The 12,954-nt window shown below is 38.5% G+C and overlaps 1 protein-coding gene across 9 annotated transcripts in view; it reads left to right on the top strand.

Moving 5' to 3' along the window:
• LOC106573044 (membrane-associated guanylate kinase, WW and PDZ domain-containing protein 2) overlaps positions 1-12,954 on the top strand; it is a 324,009-nt gene that overhangs the window by 54,625 nt on the left and 256,430 nt on the right. The window contains exons 1-2 of one of the 9 annotated variants that reach the window (XM_045696845.2): positions 8,569-8,668; positions 9,132-9,332. The exons of 7 other annotated variants lie outside the window; for them this stretch is intronic. The gene's annotated coding sequence lies outside the window, so the exon portion shown is untranslated. Of the gene's footprint in view, positions 1-8,568; positions 8,669-9,131; positions 9,345-12,954 lie in introns of those variants that run through there. One more of the 9 variants, XM_045696844.2, reaches the window with a different exon arrangement.

Raw genomic sequence — 12,954 nt, 5'->3', positions numbered from 1 at the left:
GAGAATTCTCTTGGGAGTTAATATGAACGGCATTTGATTGTGAGGAATTGTAGGTCAGGTGAACAAAATGACTTGAGGTCCTGTATGTTGTTACTATTACACCATGAATCGTTAATCATGAATCATACACCCCCACCCTTCTTCCCAGAGAGGTTTATTTCTGTCGGCGCGACGCATAACAGATCGCGGTGGCTGTACCGACTCCGACAACATATCCCGAATGAGCCATATTTCCGTGAAACAGAGAATGTCACTATCTCTGATGTCTCTCTGGAAAGCAATCCTTGCCCTAATTTCGTCTACCTTGTTATCTAGAGACTGGACATTGACGAGTAATATGCTCGGGAGCGGTGGGTGGTGTGCACGCCTCCTAAGTCTGACCAGGAGGCCGCTCCGTCTACCTCTCCTGCGGCGACGTTGTTTTGGGTGGGCCTCTGGAATGAGATCCAAAGCCCTGGTTGGTGGTGCGAACAAAGGATCCACTTCGGGAAAGTCGTATTCCTGGTCGTAATGTTGGTAAAGTTGACGTCGCTCTGATATCCAATAGTTCTTCCTGGCTGTATGTAATAACACTTAAGATTTTCTGGGCTAATAATGTAAGAAATAATACATTAAAAAAAATACTTTGTAGTTTCCTAAGGACTAGAAGCGAGGCGACCCTCTCTGTCGGCGCCATCATATTAGGAGTGATATACTGTTTGCTGTGACTGTAGGGGGTCCATCCTTTCTTACTCCTGCCAAGAGATCTCTTTGACTGTTTTTTTTCAACATGAGTACAGCATGAGGTACTTTAATTCAGTTCTGCTAATCAAAAACAGCAATTGTTGCTACAGAGTAAGGATGACAAGATAAAGAAGCCCTTACAAATGTGGAAGCTTATGCAATACTTATGTAAACTATAGGCACATCTGCTCTTACTAATATGTATTCTTTTGTATATGTTATCTGTAAATAGTTTTCTGCTTATACTGGCCTCTTACTTGTTTTCTTTTTGTTCTGCACAAATAACGTCAAGACCTCCAGTGGTCAGGTTACATACTGACTGCTGCTGGTCCACTGTCTATCAGTTCACCTCAGCTAATAAGAGAATGGAGTTTGACGTTTAACATTGCAGCTTTGATTTATTGTTGGAGAGTTATAAAAACAATAATATTGTAATAGAGTGGAAGATTCCACAGCTAATCTTTTCATATGCAATATCTAATAACTAATTATGAGGTGATAAGAAAACACAATGCAACTGTTTTGAACCTCAAAACAGTCCCCACTAACCTGCCAGCTTAAAGAAAATACACACAAAATGTTAAAATACAATAGTTTAAGGATTCATGCATTCAAACATGAATCTGTTCTGCTGGGTAACAAATGGGACAAATCCCCTCCAGAGATTGGACAGTTTGATGAGCTGAGCTGGTGATCCCTCTTCTCTGCGTCTGGGGACATAGTGTCCATCAACAGGGCACACATATCATCAGCCTGAGAAAGGAGGAGGATGTGGTCAGAAGCAGAGTTAATGGGTGATGAAGAGTTTCCCCAGGCATGCCTGTAAAAATAAAATCGGATGGGATCATTGAAGTGAGCAGACTACATCATTGTAAGTCAGACACTTAGTTGTGCAACTATAAAGATAATACACATGCATACATTCACCATGTCTACCATTCTGAGCAAAGAACATAAGGGGTCTCTTGTTTATGTTAAGAATCTTCAGTGAATACTGAGCATTTCATTTGACATCTTCATGCTATCTACTGTTAACCGTAGCAGAGGAAGGATGCTTACCGTGGCCAGGTCAAGTGCGGTCTGTCCCTACTTCTTCTTCACAACTGAGTACAACCCTTCCAAGCTGCCTCATGGAGTGGAATGAAGGCCCGCTTGTCTGTAGCATTCACACGTGTTGAACTTGATCAGGAGGGCTGCAATGTCCACATGCTGTAGAGCAGTGACAGAGGAGAGGAGAAGTGACATTACTTACACAGTAGGTGTGATCATGTGCAGCAGACGCTTTCACATGATCAACGTTGCCACTAACCTCTGTACCTACTGTATTCCTTTGTCTGTATCTACTGTGACCGCTTTTGAAGACAATCTTGGAAGGATAAAATGGTAGGCACAGGTGTCAGGGTGAGGAAGACTTTTCCCTTATCATGCCAAAAACACTAATCTTCAAAGTGATGTGCACAGATGAGATTGTGTTTGGGTTGGTTTCCAATTAATCCGCCTGACATTTGCAACCCACTGCTGCAGCCTGGGCTTGTCATGAAATGTGAATCTGTGGGAAAAGATTATGCATTTTAGTAGTAGTCTAGGTCTTTGCCAATTGTAAACAGTAAACAACAAATATACTAATCAGCTGTTAAATATTGCACAAATAAAGTAGGCCAACATACCTAGTGACATATTAAGCACAGTGAAATGGTTTCCAGTAAAAGTTCAATAGTGTGTCTTTATACATGTAAACCTTAAAAGAGATGAAAACCACATACACCACCAATTGTGCTGACTCAAGCGCAGTGGAAGTCTTGACTGATTGTACACCCATCTTGGAATACCCGATGGTCAAATGCTGACCCTTCTACCTCCCGAGGGAGTTTTCAGCTGTTATCGGGACTGTTGTATACATTCCACCTTAGGACAAGAAATATAGGTAACACTTTATTTGACGCATGGTGTCAACGCCTTCATGACTAGGGCTGTGGCGGTCATGAAATTTTGTCAGCCGGTGATTGTCAAGCAACTTACTGTCGGTCTCACTGTAATTAACATAAACACATTTAGCATCCCCTGGCTTCCACACACAGCCTACAAGCCACTGATGCGCACCTTTGGAACATCTACATTTCTATAAGTCTAATGAATCCATGTAATATAGCCTACACCTTCACAATAAATCCATTATTTATTTTAGACAGGTCTAAAGAAACGTCATATGAAGAAAATGTAGTCTATTTCAGAAGAACTGAATAGCATACTCTGACTTGTCCATATGTTAGGTCCTGATCTGGCAATGTCATATGGCTGTGGGCTACTCTAGTTAATTTAGCATACAAGATTTGTTTATAATTCTGTGGCATTATTTTATAGTATGAAGAATAAAATTGAACAAAGCTGTATAAAGTAGAAAGGATATTTTCTCCAAACGATTTGAGGGAGTGCGCACATGTTGAGCGGTTAACAAAGAAATAGGTATTCCTATATGCTTCATTTAGAGTTATTAATGTGACTTTAGTTGTTCTACAAATTTTGGGCTATAAGTTTTGATTTTTAATACATTGTAAGGCTGCATGATGCGACTCTCTAATGATGATTTGAAAAAAGTTGCTTGAAAGGCATGAGCTCTGCTGTGTTTTTTCCCAATAAGGCTGTACACACTTCATCAGTCTCTCATTCACAATTTGACAAGCACTTGATAATGCTTCAAATTTTCCGGCGGCATCCTCTTTGTGTGGCCGTAATGCCCTCTAAAAGATTCCATGCCTTTTGCGGCCAGTGGCTGTTGTGCCCTTGGGCTTAATATAATAATTATGATTCCTTTCTCCCTGAGTGCTGCGTGGTCAGAAGCACCTCTATCTCACATGGCTCTCTCTGCCCATCACGTGATCGGGTCTTTCTCACAGGCTACAAGTGAAGACAGACACATCTCGTCCTTATCCAATTCCATGGTGCGTATTGAAGATATTGGAAGAACTGTCCACATTTACTTTTTGTCAGCCTACAAGATGAGTAGGACAAAGGAACAGCAAAAGCACTAGCCTATGCCAATATTCTATAGCCCATAGTACAAAAGTTACCTATTCTGTGTGAGAAATAAATATTCCAAACATAGTCTGGTACAGTTGTGCGCACACGGCAGTAGGCTATAAGCGCAAATGTTCTGTTAGCGGGAAAACACCATTATCAAAAGTGACCACAGTTGCTATTATGAATATAATGCTTTTATGATAAAGGTGCATTTTTATGGTGAAAATGTTCTTCCCCAAACTTGAAACTCACGCGCTGCTTTGGTATGCCAGTTAGCCTCTACACCCATTGTAAAGCGGATTAATGTGCTTAATTTTAAGAAGTTATTTGTCCACTTTAGTTGTGAAAGTATTCAGACCCCTTGACTTTTTCCACATTTTGTTACGTTGCAGCCTTATTCTAAAATGTATTATAGATTTTTCCCACATCAATCAACACAAAATAAACCATAATGACAAAGCAAAAACTGTTTTTTTGTATTTTTATCAAATGTATAAAAAATAAGAAACTGAAATATCACATTTACTTAAGTATTCAGAACCTTTACTCAGTGGGATGGTGCCCGTGAGGCCATCGTAGAGGTGTGTACACGTGAGGGACGCCCTCCCTAAGGGGGTAATGCAAAGACCTTAACCCAACACCTAGCGACCTCGACAAGCGGTTCAGACCTCTTGGCGTAATGATTAAGGTATTGGCTTGACAGTCGCTGAACCAGGGTTCAAGTCCCTGTCGGGGCTACCCCCAGAATTCGCTGCAATATCCCCAGCAAGATTCCAGGTGGTAGCTCAACGCTTTATGCTACTAGGCCTACAGTCCCTCAACTAAATAACCCACCTTGTGCTATTCCTGAACTTTAGCCTCAGTATTAAGCTGTGACAATTTCATATCACAATCAATATTTTACCTGTAGATGAATTCCAGCCATTTCCTGAGAGGTTTATGAGATCTGTAGAAAATACATCCATGGCGAACAGAGAGATGCTTTGTTTTCTGTGTCTTTTGACAAAACCTATAGGTTTTTTTATTTATATTTTTACCTAAAAAACACCTGACGTATCGGTTAACAAATTTAAAATGATTGTAGAAAATACATGTTAGGCCTATCGTATAGGCTTTGTCGGGTGTTGTATTTTTTTACACAATCAAGCTGTTACTACTCCTAACAGTCACATAGCTAACTAGGCCTACACTATGCCTAACAGTCACAACTTTATGTACTTTTGTGACATTGTTATTAATTAATATAATGAATAAAATCATCAGAAGTGCTAACAAATTACAAATTAGCCCATTAGCTTAATTTGAGTGAGCCATAAAGGTCAAAAGCTAGGCTAATTGTCTATGACTTTTTTAATTAGGCTAGCAAGTCACACCATGCTCAACAGTAAAAACTCACCACTGTAAGCCAGTCCTGTTTTAGACACTGTACAATCACATTCACAATCTACATTATGGGCATTGGACTTTCGTTTTAAGCAATCCCTTTTTTTTTGCATCCATCTTGTTCGTTCACAATTGTTTTTAAAATGGTTCTCTTTTCTAATACATTTCTGGACTCTTTATCGTCATAATGAAGCTAATTAGATACCAAACATTACCCAGATAGCAAAAATGTTTCTTACTGCGATACAAGTTGGATCTATTGCAACATCTGGTCCGGATCCATAAAACTGACCTAGCCAGGGTCCAAATGTACAACAGGCAAATACCTGGTGCAGTTTTCGAATTTCTGGAGTTTGGCCAGAACAGGGTGCATGGAATGCTTATTAATCCAATAATTTAATATGATTGTTCAAATTGATAATATTATATTATTTTCGATGTTTCAATTTCTCAATTTTCTGATCCACTTGCTAAATTCAATAACAGTCTAGCCTATAAACTGAGTTCCAATTTTTCAATTTCAAATGTTTATATAGCTTTCGTTATTCTTTGTTTTATTTTTATTTAGGCTACCTGGTGTAGTTTGAAAAATGAACGTGTGCGGTAGGAAAACTAGGTAGTTCAAGTGGATGCTATAGGCTACAGTGCAGAGACCCTGTTCATCCAAAATGGTGTATGAATGTGGATCCTGTTGATGAGAAATCACACACACACACACACACACACACACACACACACACACACACACACACACACACACACACACACATCAACTTTCCCCCATGCAACTTTTGACTATGCATACTCTTCTAACAGCCATGGTGCGTTATGAGCACAACCAAATTAAGCAACTTGACCTGGTGTGTGTGTGGATGCTGCCTGCGGCTGCAACTACGAGTGCCAGCAGATTAATAATAACAAGTATTTAATTCAGTGGTGGCCACAAAATGTATCATACCCATCATGTTTTGCTCTATTAAGAAGTTTACTTTGGATGTAATAGGCTATAGGTTACTTGGGTTTAACAGATGCCTATACCTTTGTCTTGTTTAGGGTACTAGGTGGTAACTAGATCATGCTTAGGCGAAAAAACTATAAAGGGAAATAAGTGGCTACATTTTACACTTTTAGAGTTATTTCATGAAATTTTGTTTTTAGAAAAGGGCGTTTCTTTTAAGAACCGGGGTACTCAACTCAGTTCAATAGTAATCCAATCAGTCAGTGACGTATCGGTAAAAGCACGAAACTGAAAATAATTTGCAGTGGTGGTTTTAGCATGTAAATCTTGGTGGGGAAAACAAAGATTTTCTTAATTGCACTATAACGGTGACAAATGGTGTCCACAAACTGTTAGATCCTACATAAAGCTGTCCCAACAGCAGAGTTCCAACAGCAGTCCCAACACCTTACCACTGCTACACCTGGCTACCAGCAGAGCCTTGTCTGGCAGTGAAACAGTTCATTCAGCCTCATTTACTGCCTTTTTAAAAAACACAGCTGATATGGCTGACTTGCTTCAACAAATGTGGTTTTTACTAACAATTGAGATGTACAAACTATGGCATAAGGGGACGACAAGCAGATAAGAGGCAATCCGTAATTTCGATTAAGACATTAATGAGCGAGCTAAGACGGACGTAGTCAATATAACTATTTGTTTAGCACTTTTGAAATGTACAGCGACAGAATTCAGAACATGGACCGTTCTTACAGTGTTCTTCCTGTACACCAAGTCAGAACCGTAGGATACATAAAGGGGGGGAAATAGGCCAAATGATTAAGGTGATGCACATGGGCTACTAATAGCTCACTACACAACATAGACTTAGTATTACTTTCTTAGCTACAGTATACATATCTCCCTGGCATATTACATAATTTATGCAGGAGCATACAATACATTTTTGGACTCACCTTGTTGTGCTGTGCTCTCTTGAACAGGAAGGTGGCGTGGCTGTCCTTCGTGGGCAAATTTTGGCATCAAAGTCTGGCATTCTCTGGATTTATGGTGCTTTCAAGACAACTGGGAACTCTGAAAAAAATCAAGGTCGAATCATGATGACGTCAGTGAACTTCAGGTCTTAGCTCTAGAAAGAGGCCCGAGTTCCCGATTTACAATTCTGAGTTGGATTACCATTCAAAAAGCCTATAATGGAATATCGAAGGACATTCATGCTTTCTTTAATGGTAGTAGGCACTAAAGCTTGTGGTGATCGGTTGCATGTTATGGAGCCCATCCACAATTATATTGTCGGTTCCCGACGGGTTCGGGTTAAGGTACGAATAGGCAAACATAGTTTACGGTGCATAGAAACCGATAATCTAAAACACAACATTTGAATAATCAAACCATTATTCTGTTTCTCGTTATTCAATATTTCCTTTAGACACTAACTTTTTAGGCTATGTGTTTTTTTAAATGTCAGATTCAAATCAAATGAATGAGGAATGACCCTTTTCTCATGTTTTATCTTGTCATCTAATAAGTATTAATTGGCCAAAAGTTAGGCTACCCCTACAGGTCCTTTTTTTTAAATAATGCACCCTATAGGCTAATTACTATTTTGCCCCTGTCAGTTTCCCCCCCAAAAAATAAAAACATTTTTCTATATAGACCAATCACAAGCTTTGAATTAGAATTTTTCCTCAGCGAGTCATTTTGCTCCATGCAGTGAATGTGATTGTAAAAGGTAGGTCAAGGTATGCTAACAAAGTGACATTTCTCAAGAACATGTAGCGAACAGTAAAGTTAATTTTGGAATTTTCATTTTACAGAAATGGTCAAATCAGTCATAATTTTAGCTAGCTAACTTACAATGGGAGCTAGCATATTTACATTGTTTGCTGACTTGCTTTGCAAGCTACCTAGCTAGCTAGCTAACAGAAAACCTTATCATAGTAGCTAGGTAGGGAGACTCACACAATTAGCTTACCGTTAATAACAGTGTTATCCAATGTCATCATTGTATACCAAATGTGACTCAAGTAAATTATTCTCGCTAGCTACTTAGTTATCATAGGTACATGTACAATCTTGATATTATGGTATTTCAATATATGTGGTGGTCATGTTACTGTAAGTAACATTACAGGGCTGGCTGTATTAGCTGTAGCTAACGGTAACTAGCTAACTGTTCAGAAATTCCAAATAAGCTTGCCCATATAGCACGAATTTGTATTATACCGTTAGCTGGCCAAATAACTTGTAGCCTACTAACTGTTAGCTAGCTAACTGTTAGTAAATCAAGAACATTGTATTTTTTATAACCACGTGTAACGATGTGACACGCTATGCATTGCAGCCATGAGATTACATTTTGGTAGTGCAATTAAATTGCATTCAGTGGAAATATGTTTTACATTCACTCCATGTAGATGCAATCAAAATGTATTTGATTTAAAGCAATATCCATGTGACATAGACTTCTTTGAAAATTACAGAATGGATCCTTGGCGGAAGAAGGAGCGCCAACAAAAGATGAATACACGCAAGGCAGGTTGCTCAGGCCAATGGCACCATCTGCTGTTCAACTGCTTTGGCAGGGTGTGTATTTATTTTTTCCATGTTATCTGTGCGATATTGTCCTTTGATTAAATGATTAATATTAAACATGGGTTTTAATGTCAGTCAGATCTAGGACCTTACTCAAAATAGATAGATAAATAGATAGATCTGTATTGTCCTCAAAGAGCACATTTGTTTTCACAGCCTGTATGGTAAATAGCTGTATATTCACCAACAGTCAACATCATTATATAAAATAAAAAATAAAAAATCACACTCAACGCACCATCATCATGAAGGTGACATCTAGACAAGACAGCATGACATAACTTAATGGTAGTTATCAGGAGGGAAGTTTTTTGAGCTCAGTGATGGAAAAAGGCACAAAGCTCTTACCAAAGCATGCCTTTTTGCACAGCAGGAACCTGTTATCTGAGGCCGGATGGGAGGGGTGTGTTTTAAAGGCAGTCTGTGTGATCTTGAATACTTTGTTTTCTATTAGTGACTGTGGGCATTGTGAAAAAGCAGGTGGTGGAGCCATAGAGGAGGACGTCTAGATGATGCCAACTCCTTCAAATGCTAAATGTATGAAAGAAAGCCAATAATACCACTGTATGATAAACTATGAAAACAGATGATCCATCTTCCTCGAAATGGAAACGAACGACGAAGACAAAGCCAGCGAAGTCCAGGACTACTCAAGGTGAAGTGATGGGTAGGTTGGGGCCTACACTTCAATTATATGAGCATTAACAGAAATGTATACACCAACATTTAGCCCTTTCTGGTTTTTGATATTATTTAAATTAACTTTAACTTAAAGCTACAATATATAACTTTTTGGGCGACCTGACCAAATTCACATTGAAATCTGAGTTATAGATCTGTGCATGCATGTCTAATAAGCGGTCGATCTGTTCTATGTGGGCTATTTCTATACTTTGTTTTTGCGTCTTTTGGTTTTGTACACCAGCTTTAAACAGCAGAAAATACACTATTTTTAGTAATGGAAAATATATTTCAGTGGTTTCACAATGACTGTTTCGTCACATAAACTGAAATTAGGAGAAATATTCAAATTTTAGCAACCAGGAAATGGCAGAGCGATTTCTGGATATTGCAAAAAACAAAGATAGTTGTAGTACATACAGTTGAAGTCGGAAGTTTACATACACCTTAGCCAAATACATTTAAACTCAGTTTTTCACAATTCCTGACATTTAGTCCTAGTAAAAATTCCCTGTATTAGGTCAGTTGGGATCACCACTTTAATTTAAGAATGTGAAATGTCAGAATAATAGTAGAGAGTGATTTATTTCAGCTTTTATTTCTTTCATCACGTTCCCAGTGGGTCAGAAGTTTACATACACTCAATTAGTATTTGGTAGCATTGCCTTTAAATTGTTTAACTTGGGTCAAACATTTCGGGTAGCCTTCCACAAGCTTCCCACAATAAGTTGCGTGAATTTTGTCCCATTCCTCCTGACAGAGCTGGTGTAACTGAGTCAGGTTTGTGGGCCTCCTTGCACCCACTTGCTTTTTCTGTTCTGCCAACAGATTTTCAATAAGATTGTGGTCAGGGCTTTGTGATGGCCACTGCAATATGTTGACTTTGTTGTCCTTAAGCCATTTTGCACAACTTTGGAAGTATGCTTGGGGTCATTGTCCATTTGGAATACCCATTTGCGACTAAGCTTTAACTTCCTGACTGATGTCTTGAGATGTTGCTTCAATATATCCACCACATTTTTCTGCCTCATGGTGGCATCTATTTTGTGAAGTGCACCAGTCCCTCCTGCAGCAAAGCACCCCCACAACATTATGCTGCCACCCCTGTGCTTCATGGTTGGGATGGTGTTTTTTGGCTTGCAAGCCTCCCCCTTTTTCCTCCAAACATATCAATGGTCATTATGGCCAAACAGTTCTATTTTTGTTTCATCAGACCAGAGGACATTTCTCTAAGAAGTACGATCTTTGTCCCTATGTGCAGTTCCAAACCGTAGTCTGGCTTTTTATGGCGGTTTTGGAGCATTGGCTTCTTCCTTGCTAAGCGGTCTTTCAGGTTATGTCGATATAGGACTCGTTTTACTGTGGATATAGATACTTTTGTACCTGTTTCCTCCATCTTCACAAGGTCCTTTGCTGCTGTTCTGGGATTGATTTGTACTTTTCGCACCAAAGTACATTCATCTCTAGGAGACAGAACGTGTCTCCTTCTTGAGCGTTTTGACAGCTGTATGGTCCCATGGTGTTTATACTTGCGTACTATTGTTTGTACAGATGATCGTGGTACCTTCAGGTGTTTGGAAATTGCTCCCAATGATAAACCAGAGGTGTACAATTTTTTTTCTGAGGTCTTGGCTGATTTCTTTTGATTTTCCCATGATGTCAAGCAAAGAGGCACTGAGTTTGAAGGTTGACATTGAAATACATCCACAGGTACACCTCCTATTGACTCAAATTATGTCAATTAGCATATCGGAAGCTTCTAAAGCCATGACATAATTTCCTGGAACTTTCCAAGCTGTTTAAAAGCACAGTCAACTTAGTGTATATAAAATTCTGACCCACTGGAATTGTGATACAGTGAATTATAAGTGAAATAATCTGTCTGTAAACAATTGTTGGAAAAATTACTTGTCATGCACAAAGTAGATATCCTAAGTGATTTACCAGAACTATATTTTGTTAACAAGAAATTTGTGGAGTGGTTGAAAAACGAGTTTTAACCTGTTGGGGCTACAGGTTAGCAATGAACCCCGAGCCGGGATTGCTAACAAGGCTGGAAATTCAAAACATCAAAAATCTAATAATTTCAATTTCTCAAACAATCAACTATTTTACACAATTTAAATGATAAACATCTCCTTAATCTAACCACATTGTTCGATTTTCAAAGAGGCTTTACGGCAAAAGCATAAAGTTAGATTATGTTAGGACAGTACATAGCCACAAAAGTACAAACATCCATTTTCAATTCAAGGTCAGGCATCACCAAAAGCAGAAACCAGCTTGAATTATGCACTAACTTTTGTCAATCTCCATCAGATGACACTCCTAGGACATTATGTTATACAATACATGCATTTTTTGTTCCATCAAGTTCATATTTATATCCAAAAACAGCATTTTACAGTAGCCTGAAATTCAGATTTTTTTCTTCTCTGAAATGCTTCCGGTGAACATAACAAAATTACTATTCGAAAACATTGGTAAATTATAATATTGTCATTCAAAGAATAATATATTATCATCTCGTAATTGCTACCGAATGGCCAGATCTCAAAATAACTTTACTGGGAAATCACATTTTGCAATAAACGGGGTGCTATGCTAAGAACAACAGGCTATGCTATACAGTTAGCATCATCTAAAATCGATAATAACATTGTAAATACCCCCTTACCTTTGATTATCTCCATCAGAAGGCAGGATCCCAGGTCCAGAAGGCATTCCAGGTCCGGAACAAATGTGGTTTCTTTTGACAAAGTTCATAATTTATGTCCAAATAACACCAAGTACTTAGCGTTCATTATGCTCCCACAAAACGTGGTGTGGGGCTGGTAAAATCACGCCGAAAAGCTAAAAAAACCTAGTAAATAATCTATTTATGTTCGTTCAAACATGTCAAATGTTGTTTAGCATTAATCTTTTGGTCCATTTTTAACGTTAAACATCAGTAATATTTTCACACAACCTATCCTATGTCTAGATAAAAAATGATGACAAACTCACGTCTCTCAGATTTATGCGCAGGCGCAAAAAAATGAAGTGATGACATGTCAACTTCCTTGGATTCTAATTTGCTCTCTGTTTATCATAGACGCTTCAAACAACTTTATAAAGATCGTTGACATCTAGTGGAAGCCGTAGGTGTTGCGAAATGAATCCTTTCTCACTATGGTATCTATAAAACAATGACACTAAATAGTACAGTCACAAAATCCACATTTTTTTGGGATCTATTTTTCACAGGTTTTTGCCTGCAATATGAGTTTTGTTATACTTACAGACACCATTCAAACTGTTTTAGAAAATTCAGAGTGTTTTCTATCCGAATGTGTTAATAATATGCATATCCTAGCTTCTGAGTTGGTGTAGGAGGCAGTTAAAAATGGGCACATATTTTTTTCAAAATGTCTCAATACTGCCCCCGAGCCCCAACAGGTTTTAATGACTCCAACCTCAGTGAATGTAAACTTCCGACTTCAACTGTTTCTTTAAAGTTTAAAAGTAATAAACAATCAAAGCAAAAAAGGCCACTTTTGCATCATACTTACACTAAAGTCTGTCCATGTTTGGTTTTGAGCTATGATGTCCTCTGC

This window comes from Salmo salar, chromosome 16 (assembly GCF_965601325.2).
Source record: "Salmo salar chromosome 16, fSalSal1, whole genome shotgun sequence".
Classification (NCBI taxonomy): domain Eukaryota; kingdom Metazoa; phylum Chordata; class Actinopteri; order Salmoniformes; family Salmonidae; genus Salmo; species Salmo salar.
This window is presented reverse-complemented; position numbering and strand designations above follow the sequence as displayed.